Source organism: Pteropus vampyrus, unplaced genomic scaffold (assembly GCF_000151845.1).
Source record: "Pteropus vampyrus isolate Shadow unplaced genomic scaffold, Pvam_2.0 Scaffold302, whole genome shotgun sequence".
In the NCBI taxonomy this organism is placed as follows: domain Eukaryota; kingdom Metazoa; phylum Chordata; class Mammalia; order Chiroptera; family Pteropodidae; genus Pteropus; species Pteropus vampyrus.
Genome location: NW_011889083.1, coordinates 1,696,470 through 1,718,548, shown reverse-complemented (window position 1 = coordinate 1,718,548; position 22,079 = coordinate 1,696,470). Strand labels below are relative to the sequence as shown.

At 37.1% G+C, this 22,079-nt stretch overlaps 1 pseudogene; it reads right to left on the bottom strand.

The window, feature by feature from the left end:
* Positions 1 to 4,699: 4,699 nt before the first annotated feature.
* On the bottom strand, positions 4,700 to 5,388 carry LOC111730140 (annotated as a pseudogene).
* Between the last annotated feature and the right edge of the window lie 16,691 nt (positions 5,389 to 22,079).

Sequence of the window (22,079 nt, the reverse complement as noted above, 5' to 3'; positions counted from 1 at the left end):
CTTAGCTCTAATCATTTTACGTAGCATAACCTGGAGGGCAGGTCATTCCTTGCTGAATAGGCTACAATTTTTTCTCCGAAGTTTCCTATGTTTCCTCCATTAATTTCAACATTCTCTTTCGGAACCATTATTTTGATATTTTGTTGCTAATTGAAACTCATTCAGCCTCTGAAAGCAGTAGGAACAGAGAAAGGATATTATTAGCTTTTCTAAGAGTTGATTCTAAGGTTAGAAGTATGGTTAAGATAATCGTCTTTTTCCACAGATAGCCAATGACCCTATATTACTCCGTACTTCTATATCTCATTTAAGGCTTCAAAAGGATTCTAGAAACATGTGCTCATACAGGCTAAAGTATAAGATAGATTTAAGATGGGAAAATCATACAGACAGTATTTGGAAACCAAAGTATGAGTCTTGGCATTCAATGGTTTACTGTGGTGCAAACCTGTTGAGTTCAAATTTTCATCAACAAAATGAGTGTAATCCAAGGGAGGTGTCCCCATTACCCTAGTTAATATTATTTCCCTGTCCTCAAATCCAGCATTTCCAATTATGACAGGGGGACTTTTTACTCAATTTGGGTCTGGTGTTGTCAAGTTATTCTGTTCCTCATTTCTCCAACAAGAGTGCCAGGGCTCTTCAGGCCCTACAGAGACCTCATGGGTCTCCTCTCATGGTAAATTTAAAGGACAAACTAATTCACAGAACTAGAGGAATCCTTTCCTAACTGCCCTGACAATAGGCAAAGCCACTTCTCTCTCTGTGGTACTTGAGGTTGTCGTTTTTAGCAGTTAGTCCTTTCATGCCTTTGCAGTGATTTCTATTGATGCAACTTACTATCTGGTGATTATAAGTAGACACCATTCCACCAGGCAGCAGGGGAGAAAAAGCACACTATGTGTTATCCTGAGTAGTTACGATCAGCCATTTTCTCTAAGTGCAGGCAGCTAAATAACAAAGGTGTGGGTGTAGGCAAACACCACCCTGTTAGCCAAGAAAGACGATGTGATTTCACATTTGGGTGGCGTCTGGGCAAAGACAGTGTTGAGAACAATGTACTTTATTCTCAATTCAAAGGCAAATTGTGGCCATAAACTCTGACAAATGCCTTTGGGCTTTTAGGGACTCCTCCCTGAGTAGTTTTGGTAAAGATGTGGGACCCATTGTATGAATTAGTGTTGTACTACAAAACCACTCTGTCTGGGAGGAGAGTTGAGGCTGGAAATCAGGCAGGGACATAAGGAGAATCCCCAGGAATGCTAGCGTCCTTTCTATCCACTCAGAGTCCAACAGAGCAGAAGCCCCTGCTGTCCTCAGTGGACAGTACCAGACAGTATTTAGGATTAGAGGGTACTCAGAAAACATTTAAGACATTAATTAAAATTTAAAGTGGCACATCATCTGGGTTTGTTGAAAATAGTAAGGTCTTAAAGAAGCCAAAAACATACAGTGAAGAAAGGAAAGCCTCTTCAATAAAAGGTGCTGGGAAAACCGGAAAGCTACCTGCAAAAGAATGAAACTAGACTGTTGTCTATCAGCACATACCAAAATGAACTCAAAATGGATTAAGGACCTGAATATAAGACCTGAAACAATAAAACGCATAGAAAAAAAACATAGGAACTAAACTCAAGGACCTTGGACTTAACGAGGATTTTATGAATTTGACCTCAAAAGCAAGGGAAGTAAAAGCTAAAATAAATGAATGGGACTACATCAAACTAAAAAGCTTCTTCTCAGCAAAAGAAAGTGTCAACAAGGTAAAGAGACAACCACCAGAATGGGAAAATATATTTGCAAGCAACACCTCCGAAAAGAGCCTAATAGCCAAAATATACAAAGAACTCATACAACTCAATAACAACAAAAAACAAATGATCCAATCACAAAATGGGCAGAGGACTTCAACAGAAACTTCTCCCTAGAGGACATACAAATGGCCTACAAACATGAAAAGATGCTCAACATCGCTAGCTAGGGAAATGCAAATCAAAACCACAATGAGATACCATTTCACACCTGTTCGAATAGCTATAATCAACAGGACAAGTAATAACAAATGATGGAGAGGATGCGGAGAAAAAGGAACCCTTATACACTGCTGGTGGGACTGCAAATTGGTACAGCCACTATGGAAAACAGTATGGAGGTTTCCCTCTACTGGGTATTTACCCCCAAAGACTTCAAAACCCGTACCTGAAAAGATATTTGCATACTGATGTTCATAGCAGCATTATTCATAGTGGCCAGGACATGGAAGCAACCTAAGTGTCCTATGATAGATGATTGGCTAAAGAAGCTGTGGTACATATATACAATGGAATATTACTCAGCCATAAGAAGAGATAAAATACCCCATTTGTGACAACATGGATGGACTTCGAGATAATCATGCTAAGCGAAATAAACTAGACAGAAAAAGTTGAAAATCACGATATCATTTACATGTGGGATATAAACCTAAAAGCAACAAATGAGCAGAACAAACAAACAAAGACTCATGGACATGGACTATAGACTAGTGGTTACTAGTGGGGTAGGGGAGGAGGGGGGAGGTAGATAGGGTTAAGGGGGTCAAATATAGGGTTTAGGGGGAGAGTGAAGTGGGTAAATGGGATCAAATATATGGTAGCTGAAGAAAATTGGATTTTGGGTCGTAAATACACAATAGAATATATAGATGTCAAATGATAATGTACACCTGAAAATTATATAATTGTATTAACCAATGTTACCCCAATAAACTTAATTAAAAATTAAAAAAGAAACAAAACAGTAAGGTCTTAAACATAATGTGCTATTAAAAAATCTCCACTTTCAAGCTACTCTGTGTGTGTATGTGTGTGTGCACGTATGTGTATGTGTGTGCATGCACATGCTTAATGCTCGCTTATTGTCAAGCTGTTTGTATTTTAATGAATGCATTTGTAATGGCAGGGGGTATATTACAGATGCACTTTTCCTTCAGTCCCTAGAAGCTTTTAAGGAGTCAGAAAATTTGAACTAATAGAGATAATGTTTTATGTAGTCCCTTAGTGCATCTGTTGAACATGTAGTCAAAGGAGTTCATTGAAATAAATGCTGCGGTTGAATTTTTAACAGCGGTTGCATAAATATGCAGCCATCTATAACCTTTATGCCCATGGGAGACAGAAAAGTGATCTGTATAATTAACCCCTTGATTGATCTGGTCTTTCAGCTGTCAGGGTGGATTGTCTGATTTTCTGTGTACCATAGAGTAGGACGTACCCATGAAGCTCAGAGTAGCTGAATATTTTTTTTCTCTTTTTTTTTTTTAGCTGAATATTTGTGCAGGGAAAAGTTTCTTTTGAAGGACTAGGAAAGTATTCATTCAATGAAATTATTAAGTTATTTCATCTCCTTAAATTTCTCAATTTATGCTGAAGAATTGAGAGGCATTGGGAAATTATTCAGGATCTCAGATTGCTCTGACTCAACAGGTGTGGCAGGTAGAATTCTGAGATGGCCCCAAGATTTCCACCCTGTGTAATACCCTCCTGGAGTGTGGGCCTGTGAATCTGGTGGGATGTCACTCCCTTGATTAGGTTATGTCATATGGCAAAGGTGATGGGGTAATCATCAATATGTTACAATTTATTACATTATCTATGGCTTTTCTTAGCAGACCGGAGAGATTCAAAGCAAGAGAGATATCCTGCCAGCCTTGAAGAAGCAAACTGTGTGTGGTGAAGGCCACATGATATCCTTTAGGAGCTAGAATGGCCCCTGGTTGAAAGCTAGCAAGAAAGCAAGAAATTCGGTCCTATATCTGCAAGGAACCGAATTCTCCCAACAGCCAGTGAACTTGAAAGAGGACTCCAAGCTTCATGTGAGGTGATGTCTCTGCGCAACCCTTGATTTCGGCCCCATAAGACCCTGAGCAAGCTAAACTCTCTCTAACTCCTGAGCCATGGAAACTGTGAAAATAATACATGTATATTGCTTTAAGCTGCTGAATTTGTGGTAATTTGTTATATAGAGATGGAAAACTAAAACAATAGTCTGGGGTTAGTTGGCTGAGAATTTGCATTTGTAATAAGTTCTCAAGTAATGCTCAGGCTGCTGGTTTAGGATCATTTTGTAAACCACTGTTATAGTTCAACTTCCCCTTGCAGTTGATTTTATCAGTGATGTCACACATGGACACTCACTGTATGCTTCTGGAATATAACGAATGTTAATCAGAAATAATTTAGCTGTATGTTTTAAGTCACGAATAAATATAAGTAGCATGGTTTAAGACTTTAAAAATAATTTAACTATGGCCAACAATAGAAAATACAAAGTACAACATTAGAAAAGCAATTAGAAATAGGACCTAGGTAATTAGAGTAGAAAAAATAATGTAAAGTGGAGTGTGAAGTTGGTATGCAAAATGCACACACCACTATTAGTTCATGCCTATGTGGCAAGAGAGACTTAACTACTAATGCTTGTTTCTCTTTTTGAGAATGAAACCCCACCTATACTGCTTATGAATAAATTTCATGTTTGAACTATATCTCAATTAAAAATTAAGTGAAGATTTATAACATCACATAAGCTTTCCAGTGTTCACCATAGAGGATATAAAAGAGGGAACACCCTTTTTATTATTATTTATTATTATTATTATTTCATGCTATATTATCTTTAAGTACAAAGACTCTTTCAAACATGTCACCTAGAGATTATTCTACCCACTGGTCTGTTTGGCCGCCAGTCTCCTGTCTCTTCAGAAATGGTGAGGTGAATATCCTTTCCACTAGGGAAGAGAAATCTATGGTTTGTTGCCTTTGTTAATAAGAGAAATGTTGGAAAGCAAGGTGGCAAAGCTGTTGCCATTGGCATCCTTCACGTGAACTACATGTAAAGAATGAGGATATCTCTCTTTGCTGGTGGTCACACCAGTTCCTCCTAGGTTAGCACCTCAGGTCATAATATGCATAATATTCAGGTGCGAGCATCGTGAGTCACTAGATGATGGTTTTCTTTTGTGCCTGCACAGATCTTTCTCACTTTGCAAGACTTGGCCTACTTGGATATAATACGATGAGCAGCAAAGTGACCCTTGATGTCATGTATTAGATGGAAATTCTCTTTGATCTTTCCAATGCTGTTGACATTCATAAAACCAGCAGGATAGGTTACATCAGTTTAGACCTTGCCATCAATTTTAATCAAGCTCTGCATGCAGATCTTCTTTACTTCATCTCCTGTTAGGGCGTATTTCAGTCTATTCCTTAGGAAAATAATGAGGAGACATTCTCTTAGTTTGTGGGGAACAGTAGATGGATGAGGAGCAAACACACTGGTCAGTTTATCCATCATCCAATACTTTGGAGCTGCTACATGCTTTAGATGTTTCTTGGGACCATGAGCCATGGCTGTGCTAGGTATGGAAAGAGCTGGAGCACCTTTTTAAAATTTTCCAAAACATTGGTACATTCTCTGACATTTTTGAATATGTATGGGTAATGGGATTGCCTCCTTAGTTGGTAAAAAAATGGATTCTGAGTCTCTAGCTCTGTATGTCAACTCTCTTTCAGTACTTTCCAACCCTTTCTGTGACCAAATTATTGGCCCCCCCTTATCCCTCTTCTTGTCTTCACTTGTTTTTGTTGAGTAATTTTTGAAGTTAAGAACATTCAGCTCCATTGAGATTTTCCTGGTAGAAAACAGCTAGAGACCTGCTTAATCCTGAGGTGTTTTACTTCTTTCCTAGTAATCTTTGTTCCGCCCCCCCCCCCCCCGCCCCGCTCCCGGTGTAATATAGGCTTACTGCTGAGACTCTATTAGCTGAACCATCTGGATTATTGTTTTATTTAATACTGTACCTATCAGCCAAATTTGAAGGTTCTGCTCTCTCCAGCCATTTCTATATCATAAGATGTTTCATATAGCCATGCCAACGCACTCCAAGGAAAAAATGTTAAACTTGATTTTGAACCCGTTTTGAATGTTGCTTGATATAATGGCTGCTTGGTGCAGGTCTGTTGGACCAGGAAGTAGGAGTGTGAATATAAGTGTGTGTGAGAGCATATGTGTGTGAGTGTAAGTATAAGTGTGAGTGTGATCATGAGTGAATGTGAGTGTGTGTGATGGGCAAAGTGGGGGTAGTGAGGAACTGGAGGGTAATAGTCATCATGCGTGATGAGAGAGAGGGCCTGAAAAAGCATCATGAAGTTATTTATCCATCTGGGATATATATTGCATCTTTTATTCAGAGCGAAACCAGGTTACCTAGCTAAGATATTTTGTTAAGCCTCTTTGAAATAGTAACTTTATTTTGTAACTTTTTTTCTTTTTTGAGATATGCAGATTCTTTTCTACAACTCAGATACCAGCTAGAAGGTAAATGTCTCCAGGCCTTTAATTTGGCCATGGCACCCTGTGCTGGATTCTGTTTCATTAAGAAATGAGACTATACAGAGCTTTTCCAAGCCATATGTCTTAGGCTAGTAATTGAATATGTTTTTTCTCCCATCCTGGGTAAGGCAGGAGGTAGAGAAGAAAGAGAGCTTCTTTCTATTTTAACGTTCACAGTCCTTCCCCATTAGTAAAGCTTTACAAACAGATAAAAATATTGTGCTTGGGACCACTTCTAGGGGCTGGGGAATTCTATACAAACTTGTCCAACATGCATATGATTCTTAAGTGTGTACCCTGGAAGGTTGTAAAATACTTGTGATGTTCTATTTTGTAGATTAAGAAATAGAGGGACAGAAAGGTTGTCAGCTTCTTGAGTTAGTGTTGAGGACTCTGGTCTACACTGCTAGTCTGCAGACATGCAACCACTTTAGATAAGATTATAACCCAAATAAACATACAGGACAAAAGACTTAGCCTGATATTTCTAGCTTAAGAAATCGCAAACTTGGGAAGTTGAATTAAATTTCAATTCAGGAGCAGTTATGGGCCTTTAAAAATCATGTTCTTTGACAGTGAAATTGTCTAGAAAATATATTCAAATTTAAAAATACTTATTGTGTTCTAGCAAATTTATTTGTTTAGCGATGGTTATTTAAAAGCAAACAGTATTAGATTCATAGGCGGTGGTTAATAGAGATTGTAAACTCTACTGAGAAGTTCTGAGTTCTGGTAAGTACAACTCACCTAGCAGACATTTTTCCCTGAAGGAGTAACTTCTCTGACAATGGCTCCTTGTCAGCACTGCGCCAGGCTTGTCAGACTTGTTGCCACTGGAAATGTATTATCAGCTGGATAAGAAGGATGACAGGATATTTGACTTGCAAGTTGGCTTTGGAGCATGGATTTCAAGTTTCATGTGTTTGAATCTGTTAATTAATCTTATAAATGATCCATTTATCCATGGGTGCACCCTATTTTTAACCTTAAGCCTGATGTTAAGTGATCTTGGAGCATTTATCCAGGAACACCTTTAAGAGTTTCCCTGTGAGGAGACTGCCGTTAATGTGGCGGGGATTCGGCCCAGAGACACACACTATCTAAAATATGTGAACTCCTTTGAAATGAATATTTGATGATGTGGGGTGGAAAAAGCCAGCTCAGTGATTCCTAGGTGGATTTGGACATGACCCACTCCTGGATGAATCAGTTACGAACTAAGAGAAGAGAAATGGTTGGTATCCAGGAAGAAGACTACAGCCCACGATAGTGCTGATGGTGCTGATTAGAGCGTGGGGAGAAGACTATGTAGGGAACTAATATCTCATTTTAATCTCTCTAGTGCAAGATTTCCTGAAATGTTTCGCCAAACTTTAAGATTTCCCAAGATGTCGAGACATTTTCAAAATCAGGTAAGTCTCGAAACACTTCTTAAAAATTCTGCAGAATGGAAAACTATTACTTTATTTAATTGACCTTTACTTCACTTATTTGACCATGACAATGCCTTTAGCTCTTAGCTGATTTGTACATCAAGAAGACCTGTAGATGGTCAGTGGGTGATTCAACCTTTCCTGTTTCAGGTTTATAATCTTGTGTTTTTCCTCTGGTTGGTAGTCTCTAGATTATTCTGGGGATCACAGGAATGAGGGCTAATTTACATTTTCACAAGAGCCAAAATACCTAAAACATACATTAACAGTGACAGTCATAGTTTTCTCTTTACCCTTCTAAGTTTACCATGACTTAAATTTTTAGCAATCTCTTCAGGCTCCATCAATTAAGAAGATGAGTAGACTATCCTAAAATCCTGGAAACCTGTATCTCTGCTATCAAATGCTAGTCTAAGATGCTGAACATGGACATAAGGAAGAAATTATAAAGACTATTGTATACATTAAAGAGAACGTTTTAGTTGGGGAATGAAGCAATTTCTCTAAACTATAACATAACATATAATCTAAATATTACCTATCTGTAATAGAGATGTCGAATGCTCACCCAGTTCCAGTTCTCTTCTTTCGCGGCACACAGATATTTCCCTCCTTGTAGTTAGGTGGGTCCATATGACTAATTCTGGCCAATACATCATGAGAAGAAGTGACATGTGTAATTTTCCAACCAAAGCATTTAATTGCTGGTGTGAAAACTTCCAGCTCTCTTCTTTTTCGGCTATGTCTTTTGAGGCTTTATGTTCCAGACTATGCTTGGATCTTTGAATCTCCATGTGAGGGGAGAGTGGCCTTGGAGAGTCACCTGGAGCCATAGCTGACTCTATGTAAATGGGCAACATACTTTTGTTTTGTGAAGCCAATGAGTTTTGTGAGTTTCTGTGACTGCAAAACCTAGCCTGCCCTGACTTACTGTGAGACTAAATGAGATAACCAGGTGAACTTATTCAAGACTTAGTCTCTCTTTTGTAAAATGTGATAAATGTTTCCTAACTCACAGGGTAGTGAGAATTAAATGGTATAGAGCATGTACAACATTTATTATAATATCTGTCCTTAAAAAGTCTTAACTATTCGGTATTAAAATATTATCTGTTGGCATATTTTGGATATAAGTCCTTTATTAGATACATGATTTGCAAATATTTTCTTTCAGTTTGTGGCTTGTCTTTTCATTCTCTGAACATTGTCTTCTAAAAAGCAAAAGTTTTAAATTTCAATAAAATATGATTTAACTATTTGTTTTTTATGAATTGTGCTTTTGGCATTATAAATAAAAAAAAAAGCTTTGCCTAATCCAAGGTCATAAAGGTTTTCTCCTATGTTTTCTTCTAGTTTTATTGTTTTAAATTTTATATTTAGGTCTGTGATCCATTTTAAGTTAATTTTTTTAATCTTGTTTCTCTTATTAAAATATAGTTGACATACAATATTATATTAGTTTCAGGTGTACAACATACTGATTCTACATTTATATACCTTATGAAGTAATCATCACATTAAGTCTAGTAACTATCTATCATCATACAGTTATTATGATATTATTAACTATGTTTCTTATGCTGTACATCATATCCCTGTGACTTACTTATTTTTTAACTAGAACTTTATACCTCTCAATTCTCTTCATTTTTCTTTGCCTTTCCCTCTACCCTCTACCCTCCTCCCCTCTGGCAACTGTCAGCTTGTTCTCTGTATCTATGAGTCTCTTTCTGTTTTGTTTTATTTGTTTGTTTTGTTTTTTAGATTCCACATGTAAGTGAAATAATACTGTATTTGTCTTTCTCTGTCTGGCTTATTTCACTTAGCATAATACCCTTAAGGTCCATCTATATTGTCACAATGGCAAAATTTTATTCTTTTTTATGGCTGAGTAACATTCCATCACACACACACACATCTCTATTCATTCATCTATCAATGGACACCTAGGTTGCTTCTATATCTTGGCTATTGTAAATAATGTTGCACATTTTGAGTAAATTGTTAAATATAATGTGAGGTATAGTTTAGGTCTCTTGTTTTCTTTTTCTTTTGGTATATGGATATCCAGTTGTTCCATAACCATTTGTTGAAAAGCTATTGTTTCTCCATCAATTACCTTTGCACATTTGTAAAAAAAATCAATTGCCCATATACGTGAGGGTCTGTTTCCTGAATCTCTGTTCTGTCCCATTGATCTATTTGTTGATCTTAATGTCAATGCCACATTGTCTTGATTACCATAACATTAGTTTGAAATCATCTAGGATTAGTCTTCTAAATTGTTTATCTCTTTCAAAGTAGTTTTGGCTTTTCTAGATGGTTCTTTACATTTTCATATGATATCAGAATCAGTTTATCTATTTCTACAAAAAAAGTCACTAGATTATAATTGAAATTGCATAGAATTATGGGTCTAGTTGGGGAGAATTGAAATCTTAACAATATTTAGTCTTCTGACCCATGAACACATTGTCACTCTCCATTTATTTATGTTTTCTTTAATTTCTCTCGGTAGTGTTTTGTAGTCTTTAATGACTTTTGTCAGATTTTCCCCTAGTTATTTCATGTCTCCTGATGTTATTACAAATACTATTTTTTGACTTTCAATTTCTGATTATTCATGGTTAGTATAAAATAAAATTGAGTTTTGTGTATTGATGTGGTGTCTTGCGAACTTGCTAAACTAATTTATTAATTCTAGTAGTTTTTTCCTGGTAGATGCCATAGGATATTCTACATACGTGATCATGCTATCTGTAAATAAAATAAATTTTACTTATTCTTTTTCAAAGAGTATGCATGTTTCCCCCTTTGACTTATTCCATTGGCCAGAACCTCCAGTACAGTGTTGAATAAAAGTGATGAGAATAGACATTCCTATCTTCAGTGTGTCTTTCTGAATTAGGGGAAAACATTAAGTTTTTCATAATTAAGTATGGTGTTAGCTGTAGAATTTTCATAGATGTCCTTTAGCAGAACGAGGAAGTTCTTTTCTATTCCTGGTTTGTTGGATTTTTTAAAAAATCAGGAATGGGTGTTAAACTTTTTTTTTATTAAAAATTATTGGGGTGGCATTGATCAACAAAATCCAATAAGTTTCAAGTGTACAATTCAACGATATGTCATATATATTGCTTGTGAAGTTGAGCATTTTTTTCATATGTCTGTTGGCCATTTGTATATCTTCTTGGGAGAAGTGTCTATTCAGGTCCTCTGCCCATTTTTTAATTAAATTGTTTGTTGTTGTTGTTGTTGTTGTTGTTATTGAGTTGTATGAGTTCTTTGTATATTTGGATATTAGGCCCTTATCAGAGGCATCTTTTGCAAATATATTCTTCCATTTGGATAGTTCTCTCTTTGCCCTGTTGACAGTTTCTTTTGCTTTGCTTTCCTAAATACCTTTTCTTTACTTATTGTTTTTCTTCAAGCCAATCATCAGAAATATAAAAATAGTTTCCCTTTCTAGTTTGAAGAAATAAAAGCGATATTTAGTTCTTTGTATAAATGCTTGTTTTCAGTTGCAGAGACCTGGTTTGGAGTCACTTATCACTGTTTATTGAGTGTTTCTTATGTGTAGACCATTGTGATATATAAAAGTAACATTATAATTATATCACCTCCCAGAATTCATAATCCTTTCTTACCCAATTCTAAATTGCTTCCTCTCCTGATTCTCTTATTTTTAAAACATTTTTTTCAATTACAGTTGACATATAATATTATATTGGTTTCAGGTGTACAACATAGTGATTAGTCATTTATATAACTAATGAAGTGATCACCCTGATAAATCTGGTACCCATCTGACACCCTACATAGTTAATATAATATTATTGACTATATTCTCTATACTATAATTTACAACCCCATGACTATTTTGTAACTATCAATTTGTACCTCTTAATCCCTTCCTCTTTTTCACCCATCCTTCCAACTCCCTCCTGTCTGGCAATCATCAAAACGTTCTCTGTATCTATGAGTTTGTTTTTGTTTTCTTCATTTGTTTATTTTGTTTTTTAGATTCCATATATAAGTAAAATTATATGGTATTTGTCTTTCTCAGTCTGACTGATTTCACTCAGCATAATGCCCTCTAGGTCCATCCATGTTGTTGCAGATGGCAAGATTTTATTCTTTTTCATGGCTGTAATATTCCATTTCATGTATGTACACTTCTTTATCCATTCATCTATAGATGGACACTTAGGTGATGGATCAGTGATGGCTGTTGTAAGTAATGCTGCAATGAACATATGGATGCATATGTCTTTTTAAATTAGCGTTTTGGGTTTCTTCAGGTAAATACCCAGAAGTAGAATTACTGGGCCCTTCTTTGTCTCTTGTTACAGCTTTTATTTTTAAAGTCTATTTTGTCTATTATGAGTATTGCTACCCCACTTTTTTTCCCATTTCCATTTGCATGAAATGTCTTTTTCTATACCTTTACTTTCAGTCTGTGTATGTCTTTCAATCTGAAGTGAATCCCTTGTAGACAGCATATGTATGGGTCTTGTTTTCTTATCCATTCAGCCATTCTATGACTTTTGATCGGAGCATTTAATTCATTTATATTTCAAGTAATTATTGATAGATATGTAGCTATTCCTATTTTATTATTCATATTTTTGATATACTTTTTTTCTCTTCTTAAAGAAGTCCCTTTAACATTTTTTGTAATACTGGTTTGGTGATGATGAACTCCTTTAGCTTTTTCTTGTCTGGGATCTTAATTTCGTTAACAGAACTATTATTATTCCATTTAGTTAGAATAAAATATTAGTTATTCTGTGACTAAAACAGGGATTCTGGCAATTAAAGGTTTTGATTTAGCCTAGTCAGCAATTAGTTTTGTGATCTTAGACAAGCGATGTTACATTTTGCCTAATGGTTTAGCTGGGTTCTTTGAGAAGCAGATGCCAAGATGGAAGGAAACTGTCAGAGAGTGTTAGTCAGCTTGTGCTGCTATGACAAAATATCATAGACTGGGTGGCTTAAACAAGAAAAATTTATTTCTCACAGTTATGGAGGCTGAGAAGTCCAAGGTCAAGGTGCTGGTTTATTAGGTTCCTAGTGAGGACCTGCTTCCTAGTTTGCAGAAGACTACTTTCTTGCTGTGTCTTCACATAGTGGAGAAAGAGAGTGAGCTTTCTGGTGTTTCTCCTCATGAGAACACTTATCCTTTCAAATCACGGCTCCATCCTTATGACCTCATTTAAACTTAATCACCTCCTTATAGGCCCCATCTCTAAATACAGTTACATTAGGGGTTAGGGCTTCAACTCAAAAATTATGGGAGGATACAATTCAATTCATAGCAGAAGGGACAGAACAGAAGATGAGGAGAGCCTTCAGAGTATAATACAGTTCTGACACTTCTGAAGGAGATTGGGGAGGAAGAATAATTGGGTAGGAAGAGTATCAGACTGCAGCACAGTCTGAGAAAGGTCTGGTCAGCCTGATAGAGAGTCCTTGAACCATAATCATCTATTAAAGAAGCTTTGTTTACAAGGAGTTGGACTGCATTAGTACCCATACTGTGCTCAGTCATTGACTTGGAGCAGTCTGTAGGAAATGTGACCTTACTGTGAACTTGGGGATAGATCCAGAAGAGCAGCATCTGGGAGCCATTAGTCAGTTTTGTTCTTTGCAACAGAAGATCCAAGAAGTCATTTGTATTGCTGCTACACTTTATTTGATAATTTGTAAAATGACAGTATTGAACTTTAAGGATCAAACCGATGGCCTACAAGTGTGTTTTATTTGGGAGTATAGTTTAACATTAAAAAATTAGTTTCCACATGTAAAAATCTTGAAATTTCACCTAAAATTTCATGTCTAGATTCTAACTATACCAGGCTACATTCCTGCATGGCCAAAATTGCCCAGGTTGTGCTTTTAGGTGGGCTGCTATTTTCTCACTATCTCTACCCAGTCTGCTTCCTTCATTTATAGGTACTAGTCAGGGCCTTATGGTGAAATGACTGGTTCTATCTCAAAGGAAGTACTTGAAAACCAATTTGATAAGGGGGAGGGATTGGAAGAGATAAAATATTATAGGATGTTATAATTGAAAAGTGAAACATAAAAAAGTGGTCAAAGGACACGAATAAAAGTTCATAAAGACATACAAAATGTGTGGCCACATTATATACCACACAATTTTATGATTAAATTTTGCACTTAATTATTTTTTAAGATAAATTTCCAAATGTTGAATTGCACATCTTTAAAAGTGTTCATGGTTGTATCAATTTACACTCTCAATTGCTGTATATGAGGGTACTATTTCCCTGAAACCAGGCAAATCCTGAATCCTACCTTTTTTTTTTCATTTTTGCCAATTTGAGAGGGGAAAAGGATATCTTTTAATCTGCATTTATTGTACTGAAAGGTCTTCTTTCAGTTGCAGTGAGCCTTATTTGCAATATCTATTTCTTTAGCATAATGATTGCTGGTTTATTTTTTCATTAATTGGGGAAGTTTCAAATTCACAACATTGTGATGCTTTCCTGAGCTGATAGATGGTTCACTTCTGTCACTAAATATTTAGTAGTATAGCAGAGGGTGTTTAATGTTCTATGAGAATCAGAGGGCAAGACAGAATTAAAAATATAATTACTTAGTAGGGGGAAACCCTCATGTGAGAGAAAACAGGAAAGGATCTGGATAAAGATAGGAGAGCCATGAGACCACAAAGCAAGTCTGATCCTGTATGAAGAAGATAAGGAAGGAAATTTGAGTGGAAATGCCCTAGACTGTCTTGCAGTTTAAGGAAAGTTTAGCAGGGCTGTTTGAGTGTCCTTAAGTCAAAGTTTTCATGAGAGGTATCCTGCATCTTCCAGGAATGCCTTAGTGTTCCTGTTGGCTGGGAGCATCCATGGGAAGCATAACCTTGGCAAAGGTTACGAGGATTTTAGAACATAGCAGTTGAAGTGCTTGGGTCCATATGCTCCTTGTAGTTGAAGATTTGTGAGATACCTCTCAACTTGTGCTTAAGTTCTCTTCACCTATGGGAGATCTATTCTAGTGTAGCAGGCTTGCTAGAATACTATTTGTAGGAGGGACTAAAAAGCCTTGTAGAGATGAACTCACCCTAAAGGAAGAGATGATCAGTGAGCTGAATATAGACACAAAATGTTACTCATGATAGGGGAATAATTCCAAGTAGGTCCTCTTACTTAGTCTTGGCTCTGTCTCCTGGCTCAGTCTCAGGGAGGGGCAAGGAGGATGGAAGGCTAAAAGTAACAACCAAAAGAGCCAGTCTGACTCTTTCAACTTCTGAAAGAAGGTAGGACTGTTCTCATTCAATTTAACACTCACAAAAAAGAGAGAGATTTATTATTCTCACCTGTGTATCCAAATCCTAAACAATAGCTGATATGCAGGGCCTGGTGGGAAATAGTGATGGAAGTGGGAAACTGCTGTGGTGCCAGGGAGGATGGCATCCCTCAGACAGAGGGATTCTGTCAGAACAGTAGAAGGAGTCTGGAAGGAAGAGAGAGAGAAGAGAGAAGAAAGAAGAAAGAAGGAGCTAACTCATGAAAGACACCTTAGTGGACCATATGTGGTATTCACTGGGAACTTTCAGATAGTTGTGGCTGGGTGTGAGTGACAGTTGGGTAACTACTTTTATTGAGAACTAGAGTCATTTTAGAATATTGCTCAGAGACTCTGTTTGAATTAGGCTGGGAAAGTTATGTGCTGCAATAACAAATAACTCCTAAACACAGCAGTTAAAACTACTAAGGTATTTCTTCTACAGTGGGTTGACTAAGGCTTTATTATACATTATTGCTTCTTCATTCCAGGACCCAGTCAAACAGAGCAGCTGTTTTCTGGAACACTGCTGGTGACTTGACAGAGGGGAAAGAGAAAGGATATGATGAAGTGCAATTTGGCTATAAAAGCTTTTGCCTGGAAGTGATACACATCACACATCATTGGTCCAAAAAAGTCACATGACTCCACCTAAGTTCAAGTCACATGACCCCACCTAAGTAGTATAGTCCTCCCATAGGGTGGGACAGAGAACATTGGTAAAGAGTAATAAAGTCTACAGCAGTCTCTCTTTTGCAGGCTTTACCTTACCTGTGTTCAGGTTTCAGTGTGTTTACATAAGGGCATAAAAAGAGGCAGTTCCAGGCATCTTTCTCTTCCTCTGCTACATAAGTGCAATTATGCTAAGCTTATTTTCACTTTAGGGCTGTTGCTTTAGCTGTTCCCTCTTCTTAGAAAACTTTTCTCTCAGAAGTTTGCAAGACTAGCTTTCTCTTATCATTTAGATGTCAGCTTTAAAGTTGCTTTCTCAGAAAGGTCTTTCTTGACCCCCTTGAAAGACCCTGGTCCTCCTCTTCTATCAGCTCTCCTTTCCACTTTACCATCTTCTATTTTCTTTTGACATCCTGTCCATCATAAAATATACTTTATCTGATAATTTTGCTTTACTGCCTATTTATTTATTGTCTGTATTCCTTCACTAGAACATAAGCTTCATATTTATTACTCTACGTTGTTTTTGCCAGCCACATTCACAGGCTTTTATGATTGAGTAGAAAGATATTGGACTAGTGGTGAAAGAAAAAGGAGAAGAGAACAAAAGTCAAAAGCCTACATGAATGGGGGCAGGTGCCAAGAAGTCTTGGGACACAGAGTTGAGAGAATGAGTTTTATAGAGTGAGCATTTCTGAAGGACTATAAGATGTATGAAAATAAGAGGGGGAAAAAAACCCAAGGCTTTTAAAAAAGTGCTATTGTTAATGTTCCTTGAGAGATTCAAGAAAAAGTTAATTGTCTCAATTGCTGTGATATGTGCATTTGATCATATCACTCTATATAAAAAGCAGTCTGGATTTCACAACTTAAGAGTTAGGCATTGTTGGAACATTATCCTCTGCTGGAATTCTGGTTGTATATACTATTTATAAAACAGTCTCTAGAATAACTGGGGCAGGGTTTGAAGATTCTAGAACAGCCCATCACTCATGCTGCTGATGGGATCAGAACAATACTTAGCACATGTTGAGCACTGAAGAAATTTCAGCTCCTGGAGAAGCTGCAGTGTTCATGAGCCAGGTAGGGAGAGGGTGGTATCAGAGAGGTAGACTGGTGCTCTCCTCCATTCCCTCAGTATTAAGTGAATGAGGGAAAATACTGCAGGTGGGGGTGAGGAAGTATACTCTTATTTGAATAATTTAAAGTATTATTCTTGGATTTATCCTTTGGGGAGAGAAAAGTGAGAAGAGAACATTCTATTTTTTAAAAATTTATTTTAAATTTATTTATTTATTATTTCTTATGGTGACATTGGTTAATGAAATCCAATATGTTTCAGTTGTACACTTTAACAGTAAGGCATATATATATTTACACTGGGTGTTCACCTCCCACGGTGAGATTTCTTTCTGTCACCACATATTTGATCCCCTTTACCCTGGCTACCTCCCCCTACCCTCTAGTGAGAAGAGAACATTCTAGAAAGTGACTATTGAAATAGAGACAGAAAACTTGCTACTACTCTTTTCCTACTCTTTTAACTTGTAAAGTCAAGAGTTAATATGCTGACTTATAAATTGTGTTTGCCCAGGGCATTTAAGTAGTTAAGTGTTAAATAAAATGCCTGCAAATGGAATATCTGCAACCTGACTGAATAGATAGATTGTAGCCTAACAGCCTGTTGATGAGGGAGCACCTACCTTAGCAGATGACCAGGGGAAAAGGGTTCCAAGTGTGAATATCCTTGATGACAGCATCTCATTATTTGAGATTAGGACTCTAAAGACCTAATTCTTGGTGCCCTTGTTGGTATTCTTGGTTGGGAGAGGCCTAAAGAAAAGAAGTTTGTTCAACCCACTTAAGCCCCAGCTACCTTTCCAAGTGATCTCAACTAGGGACAGCATATGCATACTGTATACAGATACTTGTAGACCATTTTTTAAGTGAGGAAATTAAGGTTGGCAGGGGGGCAAATCTTAATATGGTTTTCATCACCAGACAGAAAAATAACATTAAAAATAGCATGTCGAATAGTTGAAGGAAAATTTTATTTTAAATTTCTTTTTTAATAATAACATATCCTCAGGACATCCTAGGATTAAGTATTTTTGTCAATTATTTAGTAAGTGCCTAATTTGCTCTTGCTAGAGAAGAAAATTATATGGTAGTTCCTAAATTATTAAACAATATTTTGATGTCATTGACAGAGCAAGTAGCAAGGTATTGACCAGTCATCCTGCTATAGGAAAACTCTGGTGCAGCTTGGTTTTATCTTGCTAGGTGAAACTGAAGAGAAAAAAGTCATGAACTCCTGTGAACTATATCTGCAAACTCTGATAGAAAGTTATACATAAAGTTCATTTTCCTTTACCAGACAATAGAAAACTCACAAACTAATTCTTTTAAGAAATACCAAAATGAACTGCAAAACTAAAATCTGATTATTGTTCAAAATTTTATTGTCCTGGATTTTGCAGAGAAATTTCATTTGGTAAGATCTTACTCAAATTTTTCTTTATGGGATTTACTTCCTTGCTACATCCTCTAAGGAGCATGAGTTTGGAGAGAAGAGAAAGAGTATTGGGATTAACACCAAATTCTAAATTTAAATGAATTGTTATCGCTATAGCAATTTTGTTTGGGCTGCTGAATGCCTTGTCAAGTTGTTCACCTCTAAATTAGGGAACTTCAGTGTTCAATGAATGAAGAGACATGACATTTTGGGAAAACTTTTGACTGAAAATGGAAATACCAAATCCCATTTCTCTTGGTGCTGAGGGCCAGGCAGAAGCATTATCTAGATACAGCCTATCAAAAATGAAAGAACATTTATTAAGAAAGAAAGATGATTCATTTATTGAACATTTAGCCAAAGCCCTGTTAATGTGCTATGTACTTATGTCATTGGTTCTTATAACAACCCTATGTAAGATGATTATTAATTTAGCCCCACTTGATGAGGAAATAGGGACTTCAAGAGACTTAAGAACTTGTTCAAACTTTCATAGGTAGGAAGGGGAATGGTGAATGGGAGTAAGATCTCTCAGGTGACTAATGGGCCAAGAAATTAGGCTAAGCAAGCTTAAATAATTTTTCAAGGGTCTCCCAATCAGATCCCAGTTCAATTTGATTCCAAATGTGATGCCTCCCTAGTGCTTCATGCTTCCACTTAGAACAACGACCTCTAAAAATATTATAATAACTTTGTATGATGTCAGGTGAGTACCAGACTTATTCGGGTGATCACTCTGTAAATTATGTAAATATCTTACCACTATGCTATAAACCTGAAACTAATATAAAATAATATTGAATGTCAACTGTAATTGAATAATAAAAATTAATTAAAAATTTAAAAAAAGACCTCCAAAAATATTAGCAAGGTAAAATGTAGGTCAATGTGCTTGATAAGTGCTTTTGAGATGGAAGGAAAGGAAAGGACACTGCAAACTGAATTAATTAGGAAAGGTAGAACTATATAAGCCAAAGTAGAGATGGGAATAATGTGGCAGGGATAGGACAGCCTGGAATTCAGCTCTGATGCCAGTGGCATAATTCTTCTTTCCATAGCTAAGAAAGCACTTTAGAATTGGGGGAAAGGGAAGTGTGTGTGTGTGTGTGTGTGTGTGTGTGTGTGTGTGTGTGTGTGTGTGTGTTGATGGATGAACCTAGAATGGGCTTTGTCACGGCCCTGCTTCACAGCTCTCTGGTGACTTCTGTGACTCTCAGCCATCTGAATGTGTTCAAACAAAGGAAAAATGGGCAGGTGAGTGGCTTCTCCTCATGGAATTCTGGGCTGTCTGCTCTTCTGTTTGTGCTCACCATTTAGAAGTTACATCTCTGCAACCCCCTGACAAAGCAATGCTTAAGATGAAACATTCCAGACCAGAAATGCGATTCAAACAAATAAGTGACTTTTTCAAAGAGATATATGGCATTACTTAAGAGTGGGCAAGGACCTTCTCAAGAAACATCTTTTCACCCTTGCTAGCCCTAAAACTTCCACATTTTCACAATGCAGTTTGAGGAGAATAACCAAGCATTCTTTCCTATTAGAATGTTTAAAGAGAAAATTTCTTAAAGTAGTTGCCGAAATATCTTGAATATCTTCTTTTTCTTTCAACATGGTTTCAAGGCTGCTTTTTTTTTTCCAGTTATCTGAATATAAACTAGGGATATGCATAGGCACTGTTATTTAAGCTCTGTCAGCAAACAGTATTAGTTAATTGAGAATTTCAGCATTAAATTGCCTTAGAGCTGACAAAGTCAGAGTCTAATCATCGTTTTGGGTAATCATTTACCTTTTGAAATTGACCACTTTTGGAGACCCAGCAAAACCTGCTTCCAATACCTCTTCCTCAATGCATGTTCACATCCCACATCTCCACTGCACATATGTGGACATACCTTTTCTTCAATGTGCCTGCAAAAGGGAATTTTGAGGACATGATCCACAAATCTCCCTAGTTACCTGTGGTTTAGAGAAGTCCTGTACTTTGTAGAAGACCCTAGAATCATGGACCTAGTGGATGACAAGGTCCAAGAATCTAAGTTTCCAGACCCCTTGTTCAGTGTTCCACAGTTTGCTGTGACAAGTCTGGATGTTTCTAGATGAGGGAGGGTGATGTGCTAAAACAGAAATAAAAGAGAACTTCCAGCTACTGAGCTCTAATATTTAAGATCCTTATACGGAAGTGGAAATATTTTTAGTGCAATCAGTTATAATGCCAACTTCTTCTATCTTCATTTACTTGAGAAAATATTTCAGAGATTGTGGTCTTAATTTCAGTTAAAAACAGTTAAACTGTTCTTTTACAACTAGAGGGGGCTGGATTTTGAAAGTTATCTTTCCTTTTGTTCAGAAATCTTATTTTTATTTTATGATGGCCCTAGCAATATCTGCAACCATGCAAAAGAATAAACATGATTATTATGTGTTACTAGAACATATTGGTGTTTAATGTGATTTTCTTCTTCTCATTTGTAAGCAAGGGTAGAGAAACCTCATATAACTTTGTTTCGTCATCTACTTTATTTATTTAGTTTTACAATAATTCACACTTTAAAGTGTGAAGATTTATGCTCTCATAATTGTATCCTTGGATAATTCATGCCTACGGAACTCAGGCTGCTTTAGCGAATTGAAATAGCAGAATTAGATGCCTTTTGCTGGACCTGGGCTGGTATGCTATCCATTGGGTGCTGGCATCTGTTTTCTTGTCTAGGTTTCTTTTTTCCCTCCAAATGTCAAATACTGTCAATACAATGTGTAGTCCAGAGCGTGAGCTGTTAAGCTGGGATAACAAGAAGCTCTCTGGAGCACCAGCACCTAAACAGCAATTTTGAAACTTTTCTTTTTTAAATGCAGGTTTCAGACAATCTCTTATCATCTCAATTTACTCCTGAGTGAGAGAATTCTAATGAAGTCACCACCAGTGATGAGGCTCAATCCCATCCTGCAGTCCTCTCCTGCAGGGACTCTTTCTGCTGCCTGGTCATGAGCTGTACAACTGCTGTCTTTGTCTTCGGTACCTGCAGGGAAAGGTACTTGGAGGAGGTGAGATTCACCTTGACGATTCCTCTCCCAGTGAAATGAATACAAACATTTGATGTCATGACTCCTCTTCTGTTCCACACATTCAGCATGTTTGGCACTGTTAGCAGCCATAATGCAGGCCCAGAGTACTCAGCAAGTAGGTTAAAATGTCATTTTGCATTGAGAGAGGAGGCCTGTGTCTTGGTGGGTAGAGCAGGGGCAGAAAACTTCTGCCCAGTGCAGATGCTGTGGAAGCAGTCTTTCAGGGTATGTCTGTGGATGCATGAATTATTGACATATTCAGTGGGTTTTGTCTTCTTTTCATTTCCCTCCCCCATTCCCAAAATCTAACCAGGAATACGTGCTGTCTTGCCAAACAGAATGAAAAGCTTTGTTATTTGAAAACAACCCTTTTCCTTGTGTTGGCTTTTGCAGTGATGAGCTTATTGAGGAGACCTAAAGAAGGGGAGAGAGGTCTTTTAGGGACAATAGTGGAAAGCAGAGAGGAGAGGAAAGCCTGATTCTTGGCACTGGAACTCCAAGGTCAGCAAAGTTTGCTGTGTCTGAATTGGAACCACCTGCCATCAAGGGACCATGCAGGCTTAGACTCAGTGGTAACCAGCATGGACAGAAGAACTGAAGGGCATCCCTGAACATTTGCTCTGTCAAAGCTCCTGGGCCCTACCCATCACTGTGGAAATGGAGAAGCATTCCTAATGATGACTGATGGCCTCAGAATCAGA